The sequence below is a fragment of the Solenopsis invicta genome, chromosome 5 (genome assembly GCF_016802725.1).
Source record: "Solenopsis invicta isolate M01_SB chromosome 5, UNIL_Sinv_3.0, whole genome shotgun sequence".
Classification (NCBI taxonomy): Eukaryota; Metazoa; Arthropoda; class Insecta; order Hymenoptera; family Formicidae; genus Solenopsis; species Solenopsis invicta.
This window is the reverse complement of record NC_052668.1, coordinates 8,044,509-8,071,872: the sequence shown is the minus strand read 5'-3', so window position 1 is coordinate 8,071,872 and position 27,364 is coordinate 8,044,509. Positions and strand designations below refer to the sequence as shown.

The following is a 27,364-nucleotide window of genomic DNA, read 5'->3' as shown; positions in this document are numbered from 1 at the left end:
TCTACTTTAATTTTCTTAATGGGAATCCTTATTGCCTTATTACATATTATTGTAGCTGACGTTAAGGCGTTTTCGAAACACTGGTTACAATTCCATTTGAATTAAGATCTTTCAGAGTTATGAGACATTTAAATACAACTCATATTATTCAAAATGTACCACACAAGAAAGTCGCATGGTTTACGCGTCTTCGGTATGTTTGATTCACATGAGTAATTCACAATTCAAATAAATTCAAATTTCAATTTTCTAGCGTCGAAAATATCGACTATCATTGTTAAGAAAATATTTTTTGGATGAGCAAAGGAACCATTAGATATGTTGAATGACATCATTAACTACACGTCGGAGATTTTGAGGTAAATATCTGAGAGTTTGAATCATACGGAAACTATGGTAGATGAAAGACAACAGATCAGAGATTTAGCAATGAAGAGAATTATCAAGGCCAGAAAATCGCAATTTGAAGCTATTCAAATTTTCAAACCTCCACTTTGTAATTTAAAACTATTAATTATAATGGTAGAAAGACAAGGGTATGCTCTTTCGGAGTCCGAGCATTCCCATACAACACAAAGAGATTGCAGGAACATTGCAGAATGATTTCATTAAAATATTGTAATATTGCATATTGATTGCGAAATATTACTGCAACATTGCTGGAAGATTGTAGCAACATTAAGATGTGCGCTTTTTGAAATATTGCATTGAAACATCCCAGCAACATTGCAATGTTATGAATTTTTCCAAAATATTCACATAAATATTATTACAACACATAATTCCAATAAACAAAACAATATTTTTTTAATATTTTAAAAAACATTTTTCGCAAAAAAAATTTCGAGAATTTTTTTTCAGAAATTTCCAAGCGATCATACATCCAAGTCGCGACTCCGGTGAACGTTGCTTGACTTCCGTGATCGCTGCAAACTGACCTCATGATGATCTGTGAACACTTTATGCTGATATGTGTATATAACACATGGGTAGATCAATCTACGTTATCGAAAAAATAAAATATATATAATTAAAGCACAGTATTTATATAAATAAATATAAAATTATAGTTTTTTTTTACTAATTTCGCAAATGCAGAATAACATCTAAAATAAGTTTTCTGTTATTTGTTTAAATAAGAATGTAATTAAAAAATATGTATCAATATAATACAATAATTAAATATATGAAAAAATTTTTATTAAAAAACAATTAAAAAATATTGTTTGTTCGTTGGAATGTAGATCGAGGTTTCTTCATGTGTGGACCTATTTCGTCTATTGATATGAATATTCATGTTTCTCAACAATACTATGATGCACAGCACCACGGGACCGCATGCCTTTTTCTATACGTTTTAGAATCAACATTTAAAGGATGTCTGCAGACGTCTATGCAAAGTCAATTTACAGTCAACTCTGAAAGCCTGACTTGGATGAGTCAACTTACAGTCGACATATGCATAGTTGTGCTGTTAGGAAATGTAGAGATTCAGCGGAAAATTTAGTAACGTCGCCCGACCTTAGTTTGCTAAATGCGGATAAATAATTATGGATGAGTTAAATTAATATACTATTATACGGGAATATTTTGCTTTGGCTCTTTATTGCCATTACTTTATTAAAAAATTATGATATTACAATGTTTCCGGAATATTATTGGCATATGCCATGAGATGTTGCAGGCATATTGTTAATTTATGTTTCTGCAATGTCTCCGTAATATTGCATTGCAATCTGCAACATTGCAACATTGCTACAATGTTGCTGCAATTTTCTGTGCTGTATGGGTTAAGACCTCTCTGCGCATCACGTGATGTATCAAGCTGACGTCACATTTGCGCGCAAATTGAACGAATGCTTCGACTCTATGAGTCGATAACATATGGCTATCCGCTATCGTAAGCGTGATGCGTGATACATATGACATTGTTATTGTCGGAAAATCAAGGAGCGGGTACGAATAACCTGTTGTAGAGTTATTGTTGGAAAACATCGATACTTAATTTAAATATATTTTTGAAAAAATGTTTTGTGCAGTAAAAAATTGCACCAACTCGCACAGGAAAGCTAAAACACGCATCTTTTATTTCGTTTGACTCTTTTTAGCACTGACATAAAGATCATTATATTTATTAATTAATTATTTATTTTTATTATTTAAATTAAAATTAGGAAATAATTAGCTTAAGAGCCACGCAGGATGTTAAACGCAATAAATAAGTCCAACATAAATCCACGATAATGCAAATGTTTCAACCTTTAATGACGGTCTTTCTCAGTACAAATTTCAATAGTCTATAAAACACATATAAAAATCGCATAAATTACAATATGAATTTATCAAATTAAACAAATGAAAATCAAAAATAAATCGAGTTACTAAACAAATAGAAACTGTGAGATGCCGCAATGTATGTACAATCTTTCTTCAAGGTCTTATTACAATAAACATCTTCACGTGTCTCACGACAAGAGTTTCGGAAAAATGGCATGACTTGATTGCTAACCAATAAACAAGAGGTAATATTAAAATGAAAAATTATAAGATTGTAACCGACAACAATAAGAAAAAATATAATTTAACAAAATAAAAGAAAATAAATAAGAATAATATAAGAATAAGTAAAAAAGGCTGTACAAATAATAAATTAAAATTGTAAAAAAGAAAAATATGAAATCAAAGAATTATAGATATAATAAGAACTAAAAATTGGAAATACTTTCATTGTATTTAGATTATATTTAGATATCTAGCAGCACCAAGTTTTTGTAGTTTAAAAATTTTTTATTTTAATAAAATTTTATTTTTTTTTTCTTTAATTCTAAATCACCACCACTTAGGTTTTATTAAAAAAATAAAGATACTATCACTTGAATTTTATTTGTTAAAAGTAGTACAGCAGTTATTTCAAACAGTACATCAATATATTCTCTTTATAATTGGCGCAATTTAAAGATTTCATACATTTTTTTGGAAAATTAAATTTAGGTTAGATTAAATTAAAAATATTTATTTTAAGTAAATACGACTTAGGTTGATGAAATAAGAAAATTTTTCAATGATACTACAGATAGTACTTAAGTTTTGTATAGAAATTTAAAAGAGTACCACATGGGTAAGAATAGGAAAATTTTTCAATAAGGATACAAAGATAGTACCATTTAGATTTTATATAAAAAAATAAAGATTCAAGGGGTACATACACACACTTGGCGCCTTTTTTTTACTTTTTTCTAAAAATATCATTAGACGCGCGGCCGGCAGCTCAGCTGTAGGTCCGCGAGCGGAGTGAGAGGCTCGAAATGTGCCACTAATTTTTAATCAATTAGACACTGAAAATTTCGTGTTATACACAAGCAGTTGAAAGGTACGTAAAATTAGTTACAAAGGCGTCAAGCATGATATATGAATCGGACAGTAGAGATGATTTATTTCACCAAATCAGCGTTGAAATCATAATTTCTTATGTCAAATTTTGATTCCAAATTTAATATGCAAGATTTGTTTTAAAATGATAACATTTTATGATTAGTTGGTTAAGAAAGGTGAGCAAAACTCGCAGTACAGCTACCTTTATGTGATGAATTTTGAATCGTTTTGTTTAAATAAACGAGCGAAAAGATGTATGTTTTATGCTTTACTTGTTTATAAAACGTTAAATAAACCTTTTATTGTATAAAAATTACTTCAGCATTAAAAAGATCGCTAATGAAAGAAAGTAGCAAAAAATAATATAATGAATTTACAAAACTTTAAGTGCGGCGCGCAAGCGGAAGACATTAACCGATCAAACAAATTTTTTTGCTCTAAATTCGTATTTATAAATAACAATTTTTCTGTACTATTACAATGCGCATCAAAAAATTTTTTGCTCCATTCTAATAAAAATTTTTTCGACCTATTAAAAAAGTATCTAAAATTTTTGTTATAGAATTCTTTTTATTTTGAGAAAGAGCAATATGTTAATTTTTTATAGCGCGCTAAGAATTAAATGATTAATGATCGAAGGAGCAACAGAACTTTGAGCAAAATTATACTACGCGTTATCTCATTCAAAAGTACCTGCGACTACCTCAAAACATCTGCAACAAGAAACCAACGCAGCAGACCACGAAATTTGTGCTCGTTTCTTTTGTTTCGTTTTCTGGTACGTTCGCAAGCTTGCTACAAAACCTTTTTATCGTTTTGGACGTGTGTACGTTAAGTACAAGAATCTTGAATCGTGACTCATTATCCAAGAGAGCGTCGTAGCTGAGAAGGCTAAGTACTAACGTTGTATTTTTCCCTTCATGGCAGACCGGGTTTGAATTATCCGCAATATCAAATTTCTTTTTACTTTTTTTAAAGCTTTTGCTATTATATTTTACAATTGCATTATCTTTATTATGTTTTAAATTAATTAATAATAATGTACTTACATATAAAATTAAGCTGCTTTTTATTAATAAAAAATTGGACGGGATCCGATAGCGCACGGTGCGATAGCCCTCCAACTAATCATCTTAATTTATCTAACCTAACCAACGGAAAAACTTTAGGCATCGGCCGCTGTGAGTGGTGGTGTGGTATCGGTTCTGTGTGCTATCGGGGTCCGTCCTAAAAAATTAATAAAAATATTTAATAAATTATTTATTATAATAAAATTATTTATAAAGGTAAATAATTCGCAATAAATTTTTTATAGTTTTTTCAGGGGGGGAATGGGTATATAGATGCAAATCAGCATCAATTATTACATTAAATTAATCAATTTAATATAAATAGTGATATTACTCATTCTTATTCGACATGCTGTACTACGACCGGAATTAATTTTGCACACATTCTGGTTAAATTCGGAGAAGTATATAAAATCACACGAATAAATATAGGCACACTAACAAGAAGACTTCCTTACTATCATTGTGTTGTTTCACTATCGGTCTAATAACGTATTTGTAATGTAAATAATTAGGCCTTAATGAGCAGATTTATTCCAAAAAATAATACACTTTAATTTATAACGTTTTATAATTTATAACATCTTATAATTTATAGTTTTTTATAATTTACAAAGTCTTATAATTTATAATATTGTTACGTCCCGTAGGATTAATCTGCTCTAGCACACTCGCGCTCTCAGTTTACCCTCGTACACACGAGAAATAAATAGGCAAGTTTTAGAAAAACGTAGGTCTTTTTAATTAACGTAACACTTTTTAAAAGTTCAGGAAAACAACAACATGAATATCATCACCCATCAACAGATGACAATCATCCAAACTCCGCAATACGGGCTTAACACTGCCCCTTTTTTAAGGTTGTCGTCCCGACAACCATACTAAAAAAATTCCTGTCGCTTAAAGAATAAATCGAGCGTTATTGCTTTTTCTTGAGCTACTGCTCCAAGATACTAAGCCGCTCTTTTCTGAACAACAAAGTCAAAATTCTTTCCAAAATGAAGAAATCCCCTTTTGCGAAAAAAATTCTCTTCAGAGAAACTTTCCTGAAGAATTGTTCCTGCGGAATCTTCTTTCTTCCAAATTTCAAGCAAGGTAGGGGTATCTACCATGGACCCAACGTCTCAAAAGATTCACCAAGCTCCTGCCTTGGCATTTACCGTCTGTTCCACATGGAAAACCATAGATCAAAAACCTGGGGTGAGGCAGTCTTCAATTCAAAATCTTCTTCCGTAAAATGCATGACGGAAGAAACTCTCGTTTACGAAGATATCTTTCCAAGCCAATTCATGCACTAAAACGTAACACAACATAAGAGAGCAAGTAATTATTTTTTAAGGATTAAAATATTTAAAACAATAAAAATTATTTCGGGCTCTATGTTTCATTATACAAATTTTCCCTAAAACAGTTTCCTTTCTTGAAATAAAGCGAGCCTATCCAAATGAACGATTTATTTTTATGTCTGCTAAATTTACGAATACAGTAAACCACTTCAATGATTTCTTTAATAACCTCATAAGGCCTCTCCTAATTACTCTGCAATTTTGGGGCCTTGCCAAGCACTCTCCGAGAATTGTACAACCAAATTTTCTGACCAAGTTCAAAGGATATTCGCCTATCTCTCGGGTCATACCATAACTTTAACCTTTGAGATTTTGTCCCTAACCGTTGTCGAACAATGCCATGAATAGAAACCATTTTTTCTTTAAGTTTAGAGAAATATCCCCTTTCTGATTCCAAATTTTCTTCCGGGGGGCGCTCACAAAGAAGATCTAAAGTAACCTTAATTCTCTACCTTGACACAATTCAGAAGAAGTAAAACCCGTAATTTCATGCTTCGAAGATCTATAAGCTAACAAACCCAGAAAAATCCAACAATCCCAATCTTTCTGGTTTTCCGAAACAAATTTTGCTAAGAAATTCAAAAGCGTTTGATGTTGACGCTCCACTTGCCCATTAGATTGAGGATGAAGCGGAGTAGTTCGAGTTTCTTTAATTCCTAACAAATAAGATCATTCTTGGAATAACCGAGATTCAAAATTTCTACCTTGATCAGTATAAATTTCTAAAGAAACACCAAATCTAGAAACCACCTGATTCACAAAAATTTCTGCTACTGTATTAGCCTTAATATTCCTAGTCGGAAAAGCTTCCACCCATTTAGAGAAACAATCAGTAACAACCAATAAATATTTCTTACCAGAAGAAGAGGTTGGAAAGAAACCTAGAATATCCATTTAAACCTTTTCAAAAGGAATGCCAACATTAAAGGTTTGCAAAGGAGATTTTCCTTTTTCAGAAAAACCTTTCTTAGCAAAACAAACCTTACAAGTTCTACACCAATGCTCAACATCTTGCTTAAAAGTAGCCTAATAAAATCGTTTGCAGATTTTCGCTAAGGTATTATTTATTCCAAAATGCCCACCAACAAAAGAATCATGAGTTTTTTCTAACACTTGTCGAATAAACTTTTTCAGAACAACAGTTTAAAGAATTTCCATTTGCAAATCCGGAGAAACCCATTTTCTAAATAACACTCCATTCTTGACGATTAAAGAATCCCATTGAGTCAAATAAACCTTCGAAGAGGAATTATCAAAAACTATCTTCTGACAAAAAGGACAAACACCTATCGTTCAAAAGTCGCGGGAGCATTGCATAATCCAAAAGGCATAACAGTAAATTGCCACAACCCTTTTCCAACTGAAAAAGCTGTCTTTTCTTTGTCTTGGAATCGTAATTTCACTTGCCAATAATTACTTTTCAAGTCTAGAGTCAATAACCAAGAGTTCCCGGGTAAACGATCAAAGAAATCATCAATTCTAGGCATAGAGAAAGAATCTTTTTTAGTAATGGCATTTAACTTCCTGTAATCAACACAAAAACTAAGAGTTCCGTCTTTTTTTTTAACTAAAACAGCAGGAGAAACCCAAGGACTATGAAATTCTTCGACAACTCCCTCACATTTCATCTCCTCTAAAATTTTTTCCACCTTGTCACGCAAGTGGAATGGAATTCATCTAAGAGTTTGTTTAATACGATCATTCTTTTCTAAGTTAATGGAATGTTCAACGACTGCACAATTTCCTGCAATGATCTGTTCTAAAAATACATCTTGAACTTCTCCCAAAAATTCTGCAAAGTGTCTTTTTTGAGAAAAATCTAGTTCAGAAGAATTCCTCTCAAGACAATCTAAAAGAAAAATGGGACTTCAGGATCAGTAATTCAGGCACAAGAATAATTTTCAAATTCTTGATTAACTTGATTTTCAATTTCTGAATGACTCTTCCCAAAAACAGAATCAAAAATTTCTTCGTAACCTATTTTAATTAAAAAATCTGCCCCTAAAATGCAATTATTCCCAATTTCTGCTACAAACATTGGAAACTCCAAAAATGTTTTCCCAAAATAACATTCACACTAAGCGTACAATCAACAGGAACTTCCTCTCCAGTAGGATAATTCAAATTATAATTCTTAAGGAAGATCCACTACTTGTTTTCTGTAACAAAACTCCTATTAACAATAGACACATCGGAATCTGTATCAATCTTAAAAATACAGGGTTGATCATCAACAAAGCCACTGAAACAAAAATTATTGCTCTGCGCATGATTTAACTTAAAAGTAAACTTTTTCTTTTTTTTTAATATTTTATTCTTTTGCCGAGTTTTACAAAATTACCCTGCAGAGCTCGGCTATTCCGAGTTTCCCTCTTTCCCAGTTGTCTCTTAGAACCGCACTGCCAACACTCAATTTCTTTCCGGGAGAATTTTTTCTTTTCCCTAAAATTCCTATTTCTGGTGTTCTGAACAACAAAATCCTTCCCCATGGTCCCTTTCTGAACAAATTTTGGTTTCCCTGAAAACTTAGAGAAATTATTTTCTTTAATAACTTTTATAGCCATTGCCCTTTCTACTGCCGAACGTAAAGAAGTTAACCCCTCTAATTGTAAAGTTCGCTTTACAAATTCATCCGAAAGCGCAGCAACAAATTAAGAACACGCGATTTTGTCTCGAACTTCTGTGGAGCACTCTGAATAAACTAGACGAGCCAATCGTTTAAGGTCCGCCCCTAGAGTGGAAATATCTTCCCCAAAAAACCTTATTTTCTATTTGTAAATTGAGTAACGATTGAGCTAAATGGCTTTCACCAAAACGGAATTTTAATTGCGATTCTAATTCAAAAAATTTTACATTTTTTAATTCAAAAATCCCATCCAAAATCGAACGCGCTTTTCCTCTAAGACACGAAGCTAAAACCGTTACTTTAACTAAATCGGTTCAATTATTTACACGAACCAGCAAATCGAACTGTGTAAGAAATTCGCGCAACGGAAAGGACCCATCATAAATATCTGGCTTTAATTTAAATCCATATTATTAGCAAAAGCGGAGTCGGAATTTAAATCAGTAAACTACTGGCCTTGTGTTGGTCGAAGTCGCTGAATAAGCTCATCTTCTCGCTGTTGAAATTGAACACGTTCCGCCTTTATAGCACGGAGCTCTTCTAACACTGCACGCAGCAACTCCGCGGTGCCTGTCGTTTAAGAGGAGGCTATAGTGACGTGAATTACCGACACATTACAGTGTTCATTAATTTTCGAATTGGCTCTACAAATTACAAAATCTTTTTACAGAATAAAAATACGCACCAAAACAAAGTGCGGACTGGTAAATTTTACAAGAAAATCGAACAAAAAGTTAAAAATTTATTTATTCTTGGCTCGTGGATCTGTCAACCGAGGTTAACTTTTGTCATTTACTAACGTTCTGTAGCTCATATGTATGAAATGAGACCAGGCCGCACTTTAGAAAACTCTAACGAACAACACTGACTGTGTGTCATTCCAGTCAAAAGCCTAACAAAAAAGTTTAACATGTAAACAGCTGTACGTGTACAAATTTCGCTTAGCGCACGTAAACAATGGCAAGCAGAGTAGTGACTGTAGTTGATAGTCTTTTTGCAGATGGCGAAATAATCGAAAAACAAAGACAGATCTATGTGTTGGACAAAAAGCGATAGCCTGGTCTCCCTCAAAAAATAATCTGCAATGCCGACGTCGAAGAAGTTCTTCGGTCACTATCCTCTTAAGTATTTTCCGTCGTCCGTTCGACGACATCTCCTAAAGACCGTCCGCTCGACGACATCTTCCGTATGCTCGACGACATCACCCGAAGACCGCGTGCATGGACGCTCATCGTCTAAGAGAAATCGTTCAGTCATCGCTGAGAAGCGCGTGCACATACCCTTCCGTGAGCTCCGTGGAATATATGTAAAAGCCATAGCTCAAAACTCGTTCGCACGCTGACTAAAAGATAGCTCGTTTCGCTCGTTCTATCCCGGACGAGCGCCCAAAATGTTACGTCCCGTAAAGTCAATCTCTCTAGCACACTTGCGCTTTTAGTTTACACTCGTACACACGAGAAATAAATAGGCAAGCTTTAAAAAAACGTAGGCCTTTTTAATTAACGTTACGCTTTTTAAAAATCCAGGAAAACAACAACATAAATATCGTCACCCATCAACAGATGACAACCATCCAAACACCGCAATATCGGGCGTAACAATATTACAGAAACTCTCAAAGTGTATTATTTTTTAGAATAAATCTGCTCGTTAATTATTAATCTTTATAAATAATTTTATTATAATAAATAATTTATTAAATATTCTCATTAATTTTTTATTAATCAAAAATCGCTTAATTTTATTAGTATATGTAAATACATTATTATTAATTAATTTAAAAAATACTAAAGATAATGCAATTGTAAAATATAATAGCAAGTTTTAAAAAAAAATTTGATGCTGTGAAGATTCGGTCCGCCACAGAGGAAAAATAACACTAGCACTTAGCCATCTCAGCCACAACGCTCTCTTGGATAGTAGTTCAAGATTCCAGTATTTAATGTACGAACGTCCCAATGTTAAACTTTAATTGCAATTTTCTTAAAAAGTAAGGCCCATTCACACTAACCCTTTTACACTTTTAATATACTTGCTTCCTCCTTTCGAATGAGCTATGATTCATCTCATTTGGCATTTTACAGTTCTTGCCCATTCCTTGTTATATAAAAGATAAAAAATATATAGTTTTATCTAGATAATTTTCAAATAATATCGTTATTGAGCAAAAAACAATTTAGTATGTAAAATATCTTCGTATTTTTATTTCTAAATCAATATTTTTAAAAACAAAAGTTTTTCAAATTAGACTAACAAAAAAAATATATATATTGAAACGTGGCAGTTTTTTTCTGCCTCGCCACTTCGTCCCTCCGCCTACGCGAAAGCGCCAGGGTGCGCATATGACCGGGCCAGGCACTCCACGAGAGAGCGAGATCTCCGGCGGGACTGGATAGAGTTATTATTTTTGTTTTACTCATACGCGGCTTAATTTCATGTTACATTCGGCGCCTCAACAAACGCTGTCGAAAAAGCAGCAGCGGCGAGAGATGTCGACAGCAGCAAGACAAGGCGAGAACGATCGTCCAGGGCCAGTGCACGGAGAACTACCGACGGAGAGGAGGACGAGGCGAGACGTAGCGACGAATGAGCGCCGCGCGGGAGAGGCTCGTGCGAGGCACTAAGGATAGACAGGCTAGAGCGGACGAACGACCAGGACAAGGGCTGTCGGATGCCGGCTGTCCACCCAAACTGATAGCGACGGAAGATCGTCGCCTCGATAGAGAGAAAGCAGCTGCCGTCCGCGAGGACGGCGAGAATATCGGATGCCGACGGGGACTGCACGACACCAGCAAAGACCCGGCACTGCGCTGCCGTGACGTCACGGCTAGATAAGGGCGGCCGTTAATAGGCCGCGCCGCTAGGCGCAAGGATACCGTGCACCCTGTGGGAGGAGTAGCGCCCATCGATCGCGCATCGAGCGCGATTCTTCCGGCTTTTTGCGTGCAACCCGTTCGACTGCGTGCGTGTGCAGGGAAGCAAGCGGCAGATATCGGTCTGTTATCGGCGTATCCGATATCAGTGAGAGTGCCCGGCCTTGGCGAGCGTTGTCCGGCCGCGTGGAGGATCCACGAGGATCCTAGGGATCAGGAAGAGGACCGTATCGTAGTCGAGGTGACCCTTCTAAAAGCTGTGTAAAGCCACAAGCTGCCGGTGCCGACTTGCTCGTGTTCTGAGGTGGGGCCATTAGAGTTAGTGTGCGGGTGTGTCCGCTTTACGGCGATTGAACGCACCTTTTTCGTGTTTGGCTGGTCCTCCACTTCAAGCTCGAGACATTGTCGATGCACCCAGCTGTCGGCTGCCGCGTGTTACGTTGGCCGTCCCGCCGTAGAAGCTCGCGGACGACCGGCTTCTCGGGAAGCTGCAAAGCCCTCGCGCACGTGCGCGAATCGTGCCGCGGTCGTGATTGCACGGCGGCCCGGTATTTCGGTGCGTCGCTGTATAGCGTTGCGTTTATTGACGTGTATAATAATTTTGGATTTTGGTCGCGACGACTGTGTTGTCATTGCCTTTTCGGGCATTTATTGTAAGTTAGACGAACTTCTTTCGCGGAGGTGGTTATCGTGTCCATGCCGCGCCGTTCAAAGCGCGCGCGATTGGTTGTCGTGTCCCGCGCGTGATTCGCCACCGTAGTCTTCGCTGGTGCAACTGTTGTAGAAGTTAAGTTAACTCTCGCGTTCCGATTATTTTTTCGCACCTTTCTTATCTCATTCAGTTGCTGTTTTTTTTCTGCATTTGCTTATTTGTTTTTTTTTTTTGCTGTACGCTGTTGCAGTTATGCTCTACAATATATGTTATTTGTACTTGTTATATCGGCCCGACTCCGTTTAATCTTTCGCCTATCCGTTTTCTCTCGTAGGAGAGCCGCTCTAACCTTGTCTCCGTTACCCCGCCCCTCTACTGGTTAGAGGAGCTAGCTGGCCGCGTGCGAACGACGATTTCGCGTTTTTGTCTGACTGTCAATCGCGTGGAGTGAATTAATGCTTAGAGTTAAAGATTAAATCCGGCGATGCGACCGGCATAATCGCGTCTGGCGCCCAGTTTCGTGACATAGCAAAACTTTGAATATTGTAGCTCTCCGTCGCTTCCGCGCGTATTCGCCTTAAACATCTTCCGTCTTTATTTGATCGCGTATTTTGCCGTAGCTCTCCGGCGACTTAAAAAAAATACGTGACAATATATATATATACAGGGTGATTCAAAATAACCTATTGGTCCCGAAGCTGGCATATTCGTAATCGAATTCTGAGACGATTTTTCCTTTTGCAAAAATTTGTCCGAAGCTTAGTTTTCAAGTTACAATAAGAATTAGTTAGCGTATTACGGGTCAGGTACAAGTGGAAGACAGGGGCGGCGAGACTCACTGTTACACGCGGGTGTTTCCGTGGGGCACCTCCTGCGCTCAAATGACTGACAAAAGTACATGGACAGCACATTCCTATTTAAACTTTCTCTCTCTCTCTCTCTCTCTCTCTCTCTCTCTCTCTCTCTCTCTCTCTCTCTGTCACTTTAATTATGCTACATTTAACTTGCCAAATTTCGATCTGTCATCCGGCCGTCAAATATCGGGATGACCGTGAAATCTTCAAGTAAGTTTACATTATTATAATAAATGTACGCCCGCGAATAATAAAATTTAATGCAAATTAGATTACTTAAATGTGCACTTGCAAGTTAAAAGTAGAACTTTTAAAACGCACAAAAGGGATAGAAAGGAGAGAGAGAGAGAGACGGGGGGGGGGCTTTGAACAAGTTTAAGCACGTTTACTTACGCACATGGCGATCAGCTTATTGTTTCCACGATGCGACAATTTATTTTAAATTTGTGCTTTATCCAGATCTATCCCTCGAAGTTGTTTCATATTTCACCACATTTACACTATTTACTCTTCATTTGATTGATAAACGCGGAACTACGCGACGAACCAATCGATCGACTTTATTAATTACTATTAATCACTACTGTAATCACTACAATCATTCAATGCGTTAAAATTACTCGAAGAAACACGTATTTACGTTACGATCACACAACACGTGTTCACTCGACGATATAAAGCAGTCGACTGAATGTTATTGGTTATGTCGTTATAAGAGTGTCGAACGATTGGTTAAAGCCATAAGTCAAAACGCGGTAATTCAAAATGAAAATATTGATTAATACGATTTACATCGATACAATTTATTAGAAAAATGTGGCAAATGCATGTTTATTATTACTTGTTAAAAATTGTAAGTAACTTTATCAAGATAATTATTTAGAATATTTATTATAAAAGAACTTTAAGGATATAATTCTTGAAATCTCCTTGCAGCAACGGATAATTTGCCCTTTTCAGGGCAATCAAATATTTTATTTTGAGGAATATTTTCACAGTTTTCACAAATATTCAAAAATAAGAAATAAAAAAAGTATTTAGAAAAAATTGATTTTGATAAAATTATTTTTTGAATATTTAGAATGAATAATATTTAATTATCTTGATAAAGTCACTATCATACAATTTTTAACAAATAATGATAAATATGCATTTGCAACATTTTTCTAATAAATTGTATTGATGTAAATTGTATTAACCAATATTTGCATTTTAAATTGCCGCGTTTTGACTTATGGCTTTAACCAATCGTTTGACACTCTTATAACAGCATAACCAATAATATCCAGTCGACTGCTTGATATCGTCGAGTGAACACGTGTTGTGTGATCGTAACGTAAACACGTGTTTCTTCGAGTAATTTTAATCGAATAATTGTAGTGATTAGAATAGTAATTAATAAAGTTGATCGATCGGTTCGTCGCGTAGTTCCGCGTTTATCGATCAAGTGCAGAGTAAATAGTAATGTGGTAAAATATGAAACAACTTCGAGGGATAGATCTGGATAAAGGACAAATTTAAATTGAACTGTCGCATCGTGGAAATAATAAGCTGATTGCCGTGTGCATGAATGAACGTGCTTAAACTTGTTTAAAGCCTCCTTCTTCCCCGTCTCTATCTTTCTCACTCTCTCTCTCTCTCTCTCTCTCTCTCTCTCTCTCTCTCTCTCTCTCTCTCTCTCCTTTCTTTCCTTTTTGTGCGTTTTAAAAGTGCTACTTTTAACTTGCAAGTGCACATTTAAGTAATCTAATTTGCATTAAATTTTATTATTTGCGGGCGTACATTTATTATAATAATGTAAACTTACTTAAAGATTTCACGGTCATCCCGATATTTGACGCCCGGATGACAGATCGAAATTTGGCAAGTTAAATGTAGCATAATTAAAGTGACGGAGAGAGAGAAAGAGAGAGAGAGAGAGAGAGAAAGTTTAAATAGGAATGTGATGTCCTTTTGTCAGTCATTTGAGCGCAGGAGGTGCTCCACGGAAACACCCGCGTGTAACAGTGAGTCGCGCCGCCCCTGTCTACCACTTGTACCTGACCCGTCATACGCTAACTAATTTTTATTGTAACTTGAAAACTAAGCTCTGGACAAATTTTTGCAAAAGGAAAAATCGTCTCAGAATTCGATTACGAATATGCCAGCTTCGGGACCAATAGGTTATTTTGAATCACCCTGTATATATATATATATATGTATATATATATATATATATATGTATATATATATATATATATATATATATATATATATATACACATACATATACACAAGGTGTTCCAAAAAAAGTAGGGACACCTAAATATCTCGGGAAATATAAGTTTTACAAAAAAATGTTTCAGACAAAAGTTGCATGGTTTCGAGGGAAACATAAGATGGTGTCATTAATTTGACTTTGAATAGTTGCTTGAAGATCAGGTAAAGAACACCTTCAATTTTTTAAATGGGACTGCCAACATTTTATTACATATTCTTGTAGCTTATCTCAAGACCTTTCCAAAACACTATAAGAAAGTTTATTTTCGTTGAGTACTTTCTGAGTTGTGAGGCTTGAAAGCTACGCTGTACTGTAACTTTCAAGCGTCACAACTCGGAAAGTACTTAACAAAAATAAACTTTCTTGTAATGTTTTAGAAAAGTCTCAAAATAAACTATAAGAATATGCAATAAAAAACATAGATTTTTAGAGAAGTACCGATACTCTTTAATTAGGGAACTACCAATACTCTAATATTGTATAGCAATAAGTATAGCAATAATAATATAGCATAAGTTTTAGTTTTCTGACACCCTGTATATGTATGTATACAAAGTGTCCCAGACCAATGTATAAAGATTATCACGGTGAGGTAGAAGGGATCAAGATAAATCAAAAAGTCTCATACCATTTTGCGATATTTACAATAATTTTCGAGTCATAAAATATTAAAGTCAGACGAATAAGAGCGCGCAGAGAAACAAGCGGTCGCTCGCTTGAACCGTAGGACAGCCTACCGCGGCCCGATTGTAGGCTTCGGTAAGTGGTGCGCGGCGAAGGGAAGGATAGCTTGGCACCGCATCGCTCCCTCATGCTCCTGCATCGCGTCAAGGCTCGCGGTCCTACGGCTCAAGTAACGGGATTCTGTAACTTTTAACGACAGCTAAGGATATCGTTACGTGTCGTTACGCAGCTTTTCTATCATGTATAATATCTGCGCAACGACGCTTTAACAATACCGAATTGTCGCTAAGGAGTTACAGAATATAACTGTGTTATATGACCGAAAGTAACGGCGCACAGTTTGGTTGAGTCTGAGAAAGTATATAAAATCACACAAATACAAAAAAGCACTAAGATCCAGCTACGACCAAAGAAGACCTTCTTGTTTAGATTTGTATGTTACATGTATCGATCGAATATTTTTCTAGTTTAAAAAATTATTGCTTTATACTTCAAATAATATTTTCCTCTTTTTTTTATCATGATGGTTATAAAAAAGTAAATATGAAAAAATATAAAATAGGTAATAAATGTAAAATTCTCGCAAAAGTATATGAAATAAGTTCAGAGCTTTTTTAAAACAAATCTTCAAAATATTAAATACTAAAACTTTTTCTGATACTCATTATATGGCCAAAGAAAAATTGCTATATTTGTATAATAAATAAGATGAAAAGTAGTTTAAAGATAAAAAGTTTTTTATTTCTGAAAATTTAACATTCTGTACTTTTAATTTTTATAAAAAATCCATTAATTTAAAAATTATTTTAAGAATTTTTTTTAATATTTAAATATAAAATGTCAGTAGTGAGCCAGACACTGAGACACTAGATGTTCATGTGTATAAAATATATTCATTGAAATATTACATAAATGTTTCGATTATTCAGTTTTGACCATATTCAATATGATACGTAAATTTGCGAATAATCTAATATTACATAAAATCAAGAAATTGCCAAGTACTATTACGTCGTTAAGTATCGAACTGATTGTGAATTTGCATCTAATTTGTCGAAATCCAATATTGTCATTATTGTCCAATGTAAAACAGAACAATTTTACGTGAATTTTTTGAAACATCTAACGATAGCTAAAAGATACAGACATTGGACAGTAATTAATTAAACGATAATATAATGACATGTTGATTACTTATGGGACTCAAGTGTCAGAATAAAAAATGGAAGCGCAAAGTGTCCTTTAGGCAAAACAAATGAGCGCGTCAAACGATACAAATAAAATTGTAACGCTTATAACAACATAATGTACGCAAAGTCAAATTAATATCAAAAATATATAAGAAATGAAAGCATCAAGAAAATGTAAACAACGTTTTGTGCATTGGATCTAGAAATTCAGTGTACATCTGTAAATTTAATGCTTGTTTTTGTTTATAAAAATCATCACAAATATTGATTTTTTTTTCAACATTTTCTCATCTAAAATTTTCACATTACCCCAATCAAATTCATGGAATAAATTAACCCTATAATCAATGATGACTGAATGTTGTACTGTATTCTATTAATATGGTTTTTGTGTTCCATATTCTTGTTTTTAACAACCTACTTGTCTGTATGACTTTAACTAGCTTCACTTTCACTACAACTAGTTTTATGAACTACATTAGCATGCGAGTCAACCGGTAAATTATCTTTCTATGTCCTGATGTATTCACTTAACTTATTAAATGAATTTAATTCCGTATAGGCCATGCTTATTTTTGAACTGTTGTTAAAAAGATATTTAACCTTTAAACACACCAATCTCGTAAAATACGTAAACACATTTTCGGGTCTGGAAGACTTTTTCAATTTTGAGATATTATAACTTTGGTTCTAATCAACATTTTTCAACAATTTTCTTTTTACATGAAAATTCAGAATCTCAGAAATGTAACTGCATAATCGGCATTGCCGAAAAATGATTTATTGTTAAGTCATAAAAGTCATAAAACCATTAAGCAAAAATTAAAAATTGTTTAAAAATCCACTTTTCCTTTAAAAAATCATATCTCCGCAACAAAAAACTTTTAAGGACTTAAAAATACGGCGTTTTAAAGCTAAAAAGTAATACTTTCAAAAAAAATTTATGGTATTGTCATTCCTTTTAAAAAATATAATTACTCATACAGCACAGAAAATTGCAGCAACATTGCAGCAACGTTGCAATGTTGCATATTGCAATGCAATATTACGGAGACATTGGAGAAACATAAATTAACAATATGCCTGCAACCTCGCATGGCATATGCCAGTAATATTCCGGAAACATTGCAATATCATAATTTTTTAATAAAGTAGTGGCAATAAAGAGCCAAAGCAGAATATTCGCGTATAATAATATATTAATCTAATTCATCCATAATTATTCATCTGCATTTAGCAAACTAAGGTTGGGCGACGTTACTAAATTTTCCACTGAATCTCTACATTCCCTAACAGTACAACCGTCCATATATCGACTGTAAGTTGACTCATCCAAGTCAGGTTTTCAAAGTTGACTGCAAATCGACTTTGCATAGACGTCTACAGACATCCTTGAAATGTTGACTCTAAGACGTCTAGAAAAGACATGCGGTCTCGTGGTGCTGTGTGCATCATAATATTATTGTTAAAAAACATAAATATTTATATCAATAGATGAAATAGGTCCATATATGAAAAAACCTCGATCTACAGCCCAATGAACACACAATATTTTTTTAATGTTTTTTTAATAAAAATTTTTTTGTATTTAATTTAATTATTGTATTATGTTGGTATATATTTTCTAATTGCATCTTATTTAAACAAATAACAGAAAAATTATTCCAGATGCTATCCTGCATTTGCAAAATTAATAAAAAAAACTATAATTTTATATTTGTTTATATAAATATTGTGCTTTAATTATACATATTTCATTTTTTCGATAACGTATATTGACCTAATCTACCAGTTACATACACATTTCAGCATAAAGTGTCACAGGTCATCATGAGGGATCAGTTCGCAGCGATCGCAGAGGTCAAGCAACGTTCACCGAAGTCGCAATTTAGATGGGTGACGGCTTGGAAATTTTCAAAAAAATAATTTTTGTGATTTTTTTTGGCAAAAAATGTTTTTTAAAATGTTACACAAATATTGTTTTGTTCATTGAAATTATGTGATGTAATAATATTTATGTGAATATTTTAGAAAAAATGGGATGTTTCAATGCAATATTTCAAAAAGCGGACATCTTAATGTTGCTGCAATCTTCCAGCAATGTTGCAGCAATGTTTCGCAATCAAAATGCAATATTACAATGTTTCAATATCATCATTCTGCAATGTTCCTGCAATCTCTCTGTGCTGTATGGGTGTACAACAAGGAAAATATGAGATATTTTTGGGTGTCTAAAAATTCACTTTTTTTTAATAATATCTTTGCAACAAAAAACTTTTAAAGACTTTACAATATGGCGTTTTAAAGCTAAAATATCATACTTTCAAAAAAAATTATGTCACTACCATTTCTATTAAAAAATATACTTACGTAACAAGGTGAATGTGAGGTATTTTTGATAAACTCATGGTGTCTAAAATTGAAAATTGATGTGTTTCATAATATATTTCGGACTTTACGCAGAAGTCCTCTTTTTTACGGCTCTATAGTATTTTAACTTTAGACAGAGTAACATACGCGAACGGACCTATTTGAACGTGTTTTATCCAGTTTTTTTTACATGAGGTTACTAAAAAAAAAGTTTCACTTACACATTATATTGGTCGCATTGACCCTAATAAAACTTTGCCGCCGTGCCGTTCGAATTCTAGTTGTCCAAAAAAGTTGATCAACCATATCAATCAAAAGAAGAAATTTCAACTTTTTTTACGTCCTGATCCAAGCTTTCTATCTCATGCCGTCTTCACACAGCAAGCGTTCAAAACTTCATACGGGGTCTCTCAGACCCATTTATGTGTTTAAAGGTTAAACTTATCGGAAATACTGTTCATATATGGGATAATAAAATAATAATTTAATTAATTTATTCTGCAATAGCTATTGTATATTACACAAATGGTTAGGCGCCAGCATTACTACTGCTGCAAGGCTTACCAGTAAATAATCAATCATAATATAAAACGATAATTAGAAAACAGAAGAAAATGAAAAAAAAATGCATACAGTATCAACTAATACAAAAGAATTTTTAAAAAAAGTAAATAAATGAAGCATAAATGTGTAAACATTAGCAATAAATTACGCTAATACACTAAGAAGATCAATACAAAATATAAAGTAATTACAATGTAAAGTTTTTTTGTTATCAGACCTCTGTACATTAATATGATCTTTATTATGATTGTTGAGATGATTTATGATTTATGAATCTCTATTTAATGTTATTAAAAATAGTTTCTAACAAATTCATTCCTGAATAAAATTTCAATAATTTTATCAAAATTAATTTGATGGAACGCGAAAGATATGAGAACATAAGGGCTTTCCAATTAAATTTATAATTATGCCTATTTTATAACTATGTTGATAGCAAGAATAACAACGTAATAGTATTTGACAATAGCTTAATTATGTAATATGACATATTAAATTATTCACAAATTTATGTATCCCTACTGAAGATGGTTAAAACCGAATGACTGAAACATTTACGTAACATTTCTATAAAAAACAGAGTTTTCTGTAACCGTTCGTTCTATCCACATCGCTGTTACTTTGTACATCCGCCTTGTTATAACCATTCAAAAAACCAGTCAAAAAACAACGACCGTAATGTATCACATTGGCTACAATTGTACTGCACCATTTTCGACTGCCACTTTTTATATCTGCGCTACACAAACCTTCTTATTTATCAACCGTCGCATGTAGAATGAAGTAATAATTTTACACTGAGGATGATCCAAACCAGAAGATCAAAACGTCTGTAATAATAATTCCTTGTTAATTACATTAATTCTCACGCAAACATCTTGTGTTGGCTCTTACGATATTAATTCATATTTTGATTTACTTCTTTAAAGTCTTTTCTATTTTAATTTTTATAAAAAATATATTTTTGTACACGTGAAAGTCTGGTATCTGGCTCATTATTGACATCTTACATTGAATTCGTTTCATTTGAGTCCTATAATTTAGGATTTATAAATTTATTTAATTGTAATGACAGACACCGAGCAGTTATAAAAATAATTTTACATTTATTAATATCTAGGGTTTGTTTTATCTTGATAACAACGGCTTAAATAATAAATAACTGCGATTGTTACTCTCTCGTATGCACAATTGCGTAGCATTAATCTTTAAACTGTAACGCTCAAAAAATGTTTTCAAATTATTTCTAAAATGTGTATCCCAATTAATGTGTCTAATAAAAAAGTATGTCAAATATACATATAAATAAATAAAGTTAAATATATGAATTCAAAAATATGAATACAAGACTTTTGAATTAATAAGAAACGAATAAATATTTTTTTTTATTTAATTTAAATAATAATTATATTTATGAATATCAATACGAATATTTTCGATTTCGCATTTCCTTCTACTTTGCACTGTGCTTATCATATTTTTAGCAAGGTTGAGAGAGACTATCTATTAACTTCTGATACAAGTATACCTATAGAACGTGTATTTTCTTATGATCCTGATTACTTCTTAAGCAAACGTAATCACTTAATTGTTGATACAGTTCATAAAATGTTTTGCCTTTGAGCTTAGTTGAAGTTTATGAAAAATGATAAAGAAACAAAAGAAACTACACTAAACCAAAAATTTACGTGAATGCAATAAATGTTCACTGAATTAGTGACATATTAATTAAAATTGGTCCAACGATGTATCTTATTATCAATAAATTATTAATTAATTAATGATTTAGATTAAAAGGCTTTAAGTTATTAAACTATCACTCAAATTCATGCACTAAATAAAAACTATACATAAATATAATAAAAATATCTACTGTACTAATGAAAAATTCATTAAAATTAGTCCAACGATGAATTGTATTATCATAATAATTTAGGTTTGATTATCTTCTATTAATAATACTTAAGTTGAGATATTGCAAGTAATAAAACTAAATTTTCACCTCCAACTCAAATATTTAAAATAAAATCCTCCATATTATAATATATTATTTAAAAAAACATAAAAAAATGATTAAAAAGTAAGAAAATTGGTAGAAAGCGGAGATTGATACGTTAACCCGTTTGAAAATAATTTAGAGTCAAAGTTCCAAAAAACCAATTCTCAAAAAATCGTTACTCCCATTCAAAAAACTTAAAAAATCCTAAAAGATTCTAAGAAAATTGAATCATAAAAATGTTCCTAATATTAAATTACAACATCACCAGTAAATAAGAGTTAAAATGTATAAATAAGACGTAGATGAAATATATACAAGCCCAATATTGCGAAAAAATAACAAACAGTAAACCCTGGTCTAGAACCGCTACAATTTTTTAACCATTACATATTACATGTTTCCAGCGAATGATAATGGGACCACTGCAGTATTGTGTATGGACAAATGGCAGACGAATGTTCTATGAGTTTAAAGCGCCTCTTATAAATATCAAGGAAGTTATTGACAAATAAAGTTTCAATAGCGGTCTGTAAGATCGACACTTGGATCGGCATTACAGTTTTAGAGATAATCTTGTGACAAGGCAAACATTTATTCTGTCTTTAGATATTTCTTTCACTTCACGCAATAGCTATCAATAAACTTTGTTTTGATTGACAATTGCAGAAACGTTAAATGTTATTAAATTTAAATTTTCAAATTGAATTAATATCAGCGATCTAAAAAATATTAATATAAAAATTTTCTGAATATACTTCTTATCTGTACATTTCTTATCTATACACAAATATTTTAATTTTTTATGAAATATATCCATTCAGAAATTCTTTCAAGAACATATACACGGATAACACAAATATGTAATTATTTTGCATTAATACAAATTATAAGCAAAATATTAGTCAAAAATGCTAATTTTGATAAATCATTGAAAAAACTTTTGAACCAGCATATTTCATAAAATACTACATATTTTCACTTTAAACGAGACACATGTAACGGAATATGTAAGTAAAAGAAACCTCTTAATGTAATTCTTAGAATAGACAGATTCATTCGTAAGGTCCACGTTTCAATTTCGTAGAAAGAAACGCTTTCAACAATAAGAGGTATAGCTTTTACTCGCTATGTAATTAGATGTCTTCACGAGTGACAGAATCTGTCGAGGATGTCTGGAACAAATGTTATTAATAAATTCACTTAATTCAATAGTACACTTAAAAATGCTTATTGAGCCTCTTGACCCTTCTGTCGCGAAAGGACCTGGTTGGAATTAACTACTGGATTCATGGTAACACGCATTAAACATGCGAGTTTGAAAAAAAACACGTGTTTGATTAAAGTAACTATAGAAACGCGTGTTTCACGCGTGCTTGACGCGTGATAACACATGCATGGAAACTAGGGATTAGCCGAACAAAAAAATTATCGAACACAATCAAGTCTGCGTAACTAAAAATATGCTTGTTTCAAACGTTACCTCTTTACACGCATTTCGACTCGATTCTATTATCGAAGGATTATGGAAGAAAAGCCAGAGCTAACGGATTGCGAACGCCAGTCGAATAAAACAAATCGATTCTCACCGGGATCAGAAAGCATGGACAGAACAAGATACGCAAAGGAATGAATCGATTTTCCACTCCTTCCTGATTATTTTCCCTCAGAGCGTCGATGTGCCACGTCGCGGCGCCCTTACATTCTAAAGCCTGATCTACAATATGCTTTTTGCTTCCTATTTCTTGCTTTTTGCCTCTTGCTTTCTTGTCTCTTCGCGCACTGTTTTACCGACAATCGTGTTTTTTGTCACGTGTTTCTTGTCTTTTCTGAAGTTCGTCAAATTTTATCTCGGACAACAAAGACAAAGAAATATGTTGGTTAGGTTAAATACGACCACGGTATCGTGGTGAATCGAACATAGTCTGATAAAAAATATGTCTGATAAAGATAATAAAGCTGAGATACAAGTAAACGAAACTTTTAGCGAATTGTTTGCTAATTTTGTGCAGAAAAATCCTTGCCTTTTGTGCATGACGATGTCTCTCGACTTCGTGTGACAAAAATACACAAAGCAAGGAAACAAAAAGCAGAAAGCACAAAACAAAAAGCAAAAAGGACAAGACAAAACGCAAAGAGCACATTGTAGATCAGGCTTGAGTCTCACTCCCCCCCCCCCACTCCCCCAGTCCAATAGATGGGCAAATAAAGCACAGACAAGTAAAACGAAAAGAAGTCAGAGGGTACACATTGAGTACCCGATACTTCCGTACGAGACAAAACTTCTCCACAACCCTGCTATCCCATGCGAAAGACGGTAAAAATAGTAGCGAAGAACGCCGCGCCTACAGCAATTTTCACGCCACGAGTGCGACAAAGTGCTGATCCGCCCATCCCGCTTGCTCTCTCCGCCACGGTCTCCATGGGAACTGACCCTCGGCCCTTACGAGCCTTTCAAGGCTGCACCAATTCTCCCGCGGGATTTACGCAGTTTTCGATTATATCCTGTTGACAGTCGCGACAGTTATTCAACATCAAAGACAATTAGTGGATTTTTCTCTAAATTTGGATTTTGTTACTATCATAAAAGATTTTTTGGAAATAAAGTTTATATATAGAATTTGTAGTGACGGAAAATGTAAAGATCTGTAGTATTTTTTTTCCCAAAAAATTACGTGATAATAACACGTAATTAATGAAAGCCATTTCACAAAAAAAAATCCCTCAAATCCCTATCAATTTTGTTTGGCGATAGTCGAATTGGAATAAACCAAATTGAAATTGTCTGATACCCTTCTGTCGCCGGGCAATGCTATTTATGTTAGATTGATGATCAGTCGATTTTTTCTAAATTATAGATAATGATAGAAATATCTAATAGTTTATAATATTTAATCGATTAAAAACTATCGAAGTAATAAGCAAGGTCTAGCAAGTAAAGCAAGTAAAGCAAGCGGCTGGAATGCTTAAACGTGTTCAAACTTTACCGATTAAGAGCTACCGGAACACCCAAGATTTTAACTGTTTTCTCGTTAATTTCAAGACAATGATTTTGCTTCAACAAATTGCTTTAATTTAATCGCTTGATTTAAACCTTAATTTGCCGAAGCGACATTGTGGCATCTTTTGCTCTATCTTCTTGCCTATTAGGCATCGACTTTTCTTTTGTGAAAACCTTCACGCGCGACTAATCAATATTCCTTAAATTTTGTAGAGTAAAACGTTATTCTTAAAAAAATACAAATTAAACTTATGCAATTATTCGAGTAATTTGTCTCCATAAAAGTCAAAAAATCATGTAGGAATCCTATTGAATTTTATAGAAGTAAATTTTTAACTTTACAGAGTGGCAAATGATCACTCAAATAATTGAATAAACTGAATTTTCAATCTATGAGATTTAGAGAATAGACTTATGGATAATAAGCAATCAAAGTTGAATTATGCTATAGAGATGAATAAATATAATTCGGACATTATTTAACTTCGAGAAGATTCTAATAGATGTACAAAAGAAACATGGAAAACGTTACGGCGTTCAATTTGACTCGCCAAGCAACGATGATGCTCTAGTTTACATCGCGAGGTCGCCGCGTCGTTCACATCGAGCATAGAGAAAGAGATTCGTACGCCCTTTGTCGCCAAGGGTGTTGAACCTTCACCTACCATGCAATACCCAGCCTGTATGAAGAGAGAGACGTGCGGAGTTACTGGGAAAAAAGTGTTCAAAGGCATTTAAAAAAGCGAGGGCATTTAAAAATGTTACGTTTCATCTGGATTTCCGATTGTCCAGAATCATTGTTGTTTTTAGACGTTCATCTCTCAATACACTCGGAAGAACGAAGCGGAATGTGCGTTATTCGGGACCGGATTTACAACATTGGGTTCACCGCGTTCCACCGATAAGCACAAACAGGAAGCTGAAACCGTCAGCTCCTCCTTACCTCTTCCTCTGTTTCTCTCCGTCTTTCTCTCGTCCACTTCCGCTCCTTCACCGCGCTCGAACGTTCTGCTTCCCTCGATCGTTGGCTCCTACTGCTCGTCCTCCGCCAAGCGTATCGATGACACACACGCGTCTCGGTCCTAACACGTCGATTTGACTCGGCCGCGTTTCGATCTCGACATACGAGAAAAGAGAAACGAGAAAAAATGACAACCAGGACAACGACGATAATCAGATGGAAGAGAAAGAACGATGAACGTCACGAAGCGATTAAGGAGTCAGCACTCGTGAGAGTTGCGCACAATAGCGAACCGATGAACACACAGATCGACGCTCGTCACGCTACTGAACCAAGCTGAGGTCTGCCGCGCCGCTCCTAGGCGGCAGGCCCCATCGTAACAACGCGAAGGATGGGGGGGGGCTGCTCGGCGGCGACCGCGGCTCTGTAGCGATAGCGACGACACCCTCGCGTAAAAGATCTCGAACGCTCGGAGAACATTTGTTTTTTAATACGAAAGAGCTGCTACCGTATGAACTTTTGAGAGAGAACATTAATGGATCTCGAGCGTCGTCTCGCACATTTTGCGTTTTTTTAAATATTCTAACACCGTCAAATAAAATTGCAGAGACGACTCCATGAAGCATTGTAAATCTAAAATCCCCTCGAGAAGCAGGAATTAATAACTCATATTAATGGCGCAATGGAACGAATACCTGCCATATTTGTTCTATCAGAAAACCTGAGCCAAGAGATCCAGGATACTTCCTCGCTCCTTTTTTTCTTTTGTAGGCAAGTGCGCGCGGTACTTGTTCGATGGATGCGAGTGAGATCTGGCTCGAGCCCATCACCTGCAGCTGACTCAGAGTTGAACGAGAAAGAGAGAGAAGAGGGGAGAGTAGCGCGCAAGGGATGAACGCGCATCGAACTGTCGGCGGTTAAGGTTAGGTTAAATTTCCGTAGGGGCGGTGAACCTCGTTCGAAGTCCTCGCGTAACTAGATACCCAGCCAGAAATGACTTATCGAATCGATGTCGAATCGATGTCGAATTGACGTCGAAACCATCGAAATTACATCAAATCGAAATAATGATCGAAATTTGAGGCTGTTTCGATATCTGTGTTTTATATGATATTAAAAAAAAACAAATTATTTGTAACATCTACTTATCAATAGACTAAATTATAATTTTCCCATTTAAGTATATATATTTTCTGTGAGGACATCGATATTTCATTGATTCGATATCGATTCGATACTATAATATTTTGATTAAAATTTTATATAATCACTTTTATTTATATAAAATACAATATGAATAAAGGATTATATTGTATTAGCAGACATAAATAATGTAAAAATTTTAAGATTTTAGCATTTAATAATTATGTTACAATATTAATTTTTTAGTTAACAACTGTAACTTTGTAAAAAAATGAATAAAATTTAAACTAAAAAAGTTTTAAAACTTAAAATCTCTACTTTTGAAAAATCACTTTTTTGTAAAGAACAAATAAATATTTTTTAAATTTTTGTATAAAATTTATTATATTTATTAATATTATA

General features: G+C 34.0%; 1 protein-coding gene across 2 annotated transcripts in view; it reads right to left on the bottom strand.

Annotated features, from left to right (window-relative positions):
• The window catches only part of LOC113005937 (protein singed), a 105,010-nt gene extending 78,839 nt beyond the window's left edge, over positions 1-26,171 (bottom strand). The window contains exon 1 of one of the 2 annotated variants that reach the window (XM_039450137.1): positions 25,802-26,171. The gene's annotated coding sequence lies outside the window, so the exon portion shown is untranslated. The remainder of the gene's footprint in view (positions 1-25,801) is intronic. The other variant, XM_039450136.1, reaches the window with a different exon arrangement.
• Between the last annotated feature and the right edge of the window lie 1,193 nt (positions 26,172-27,364).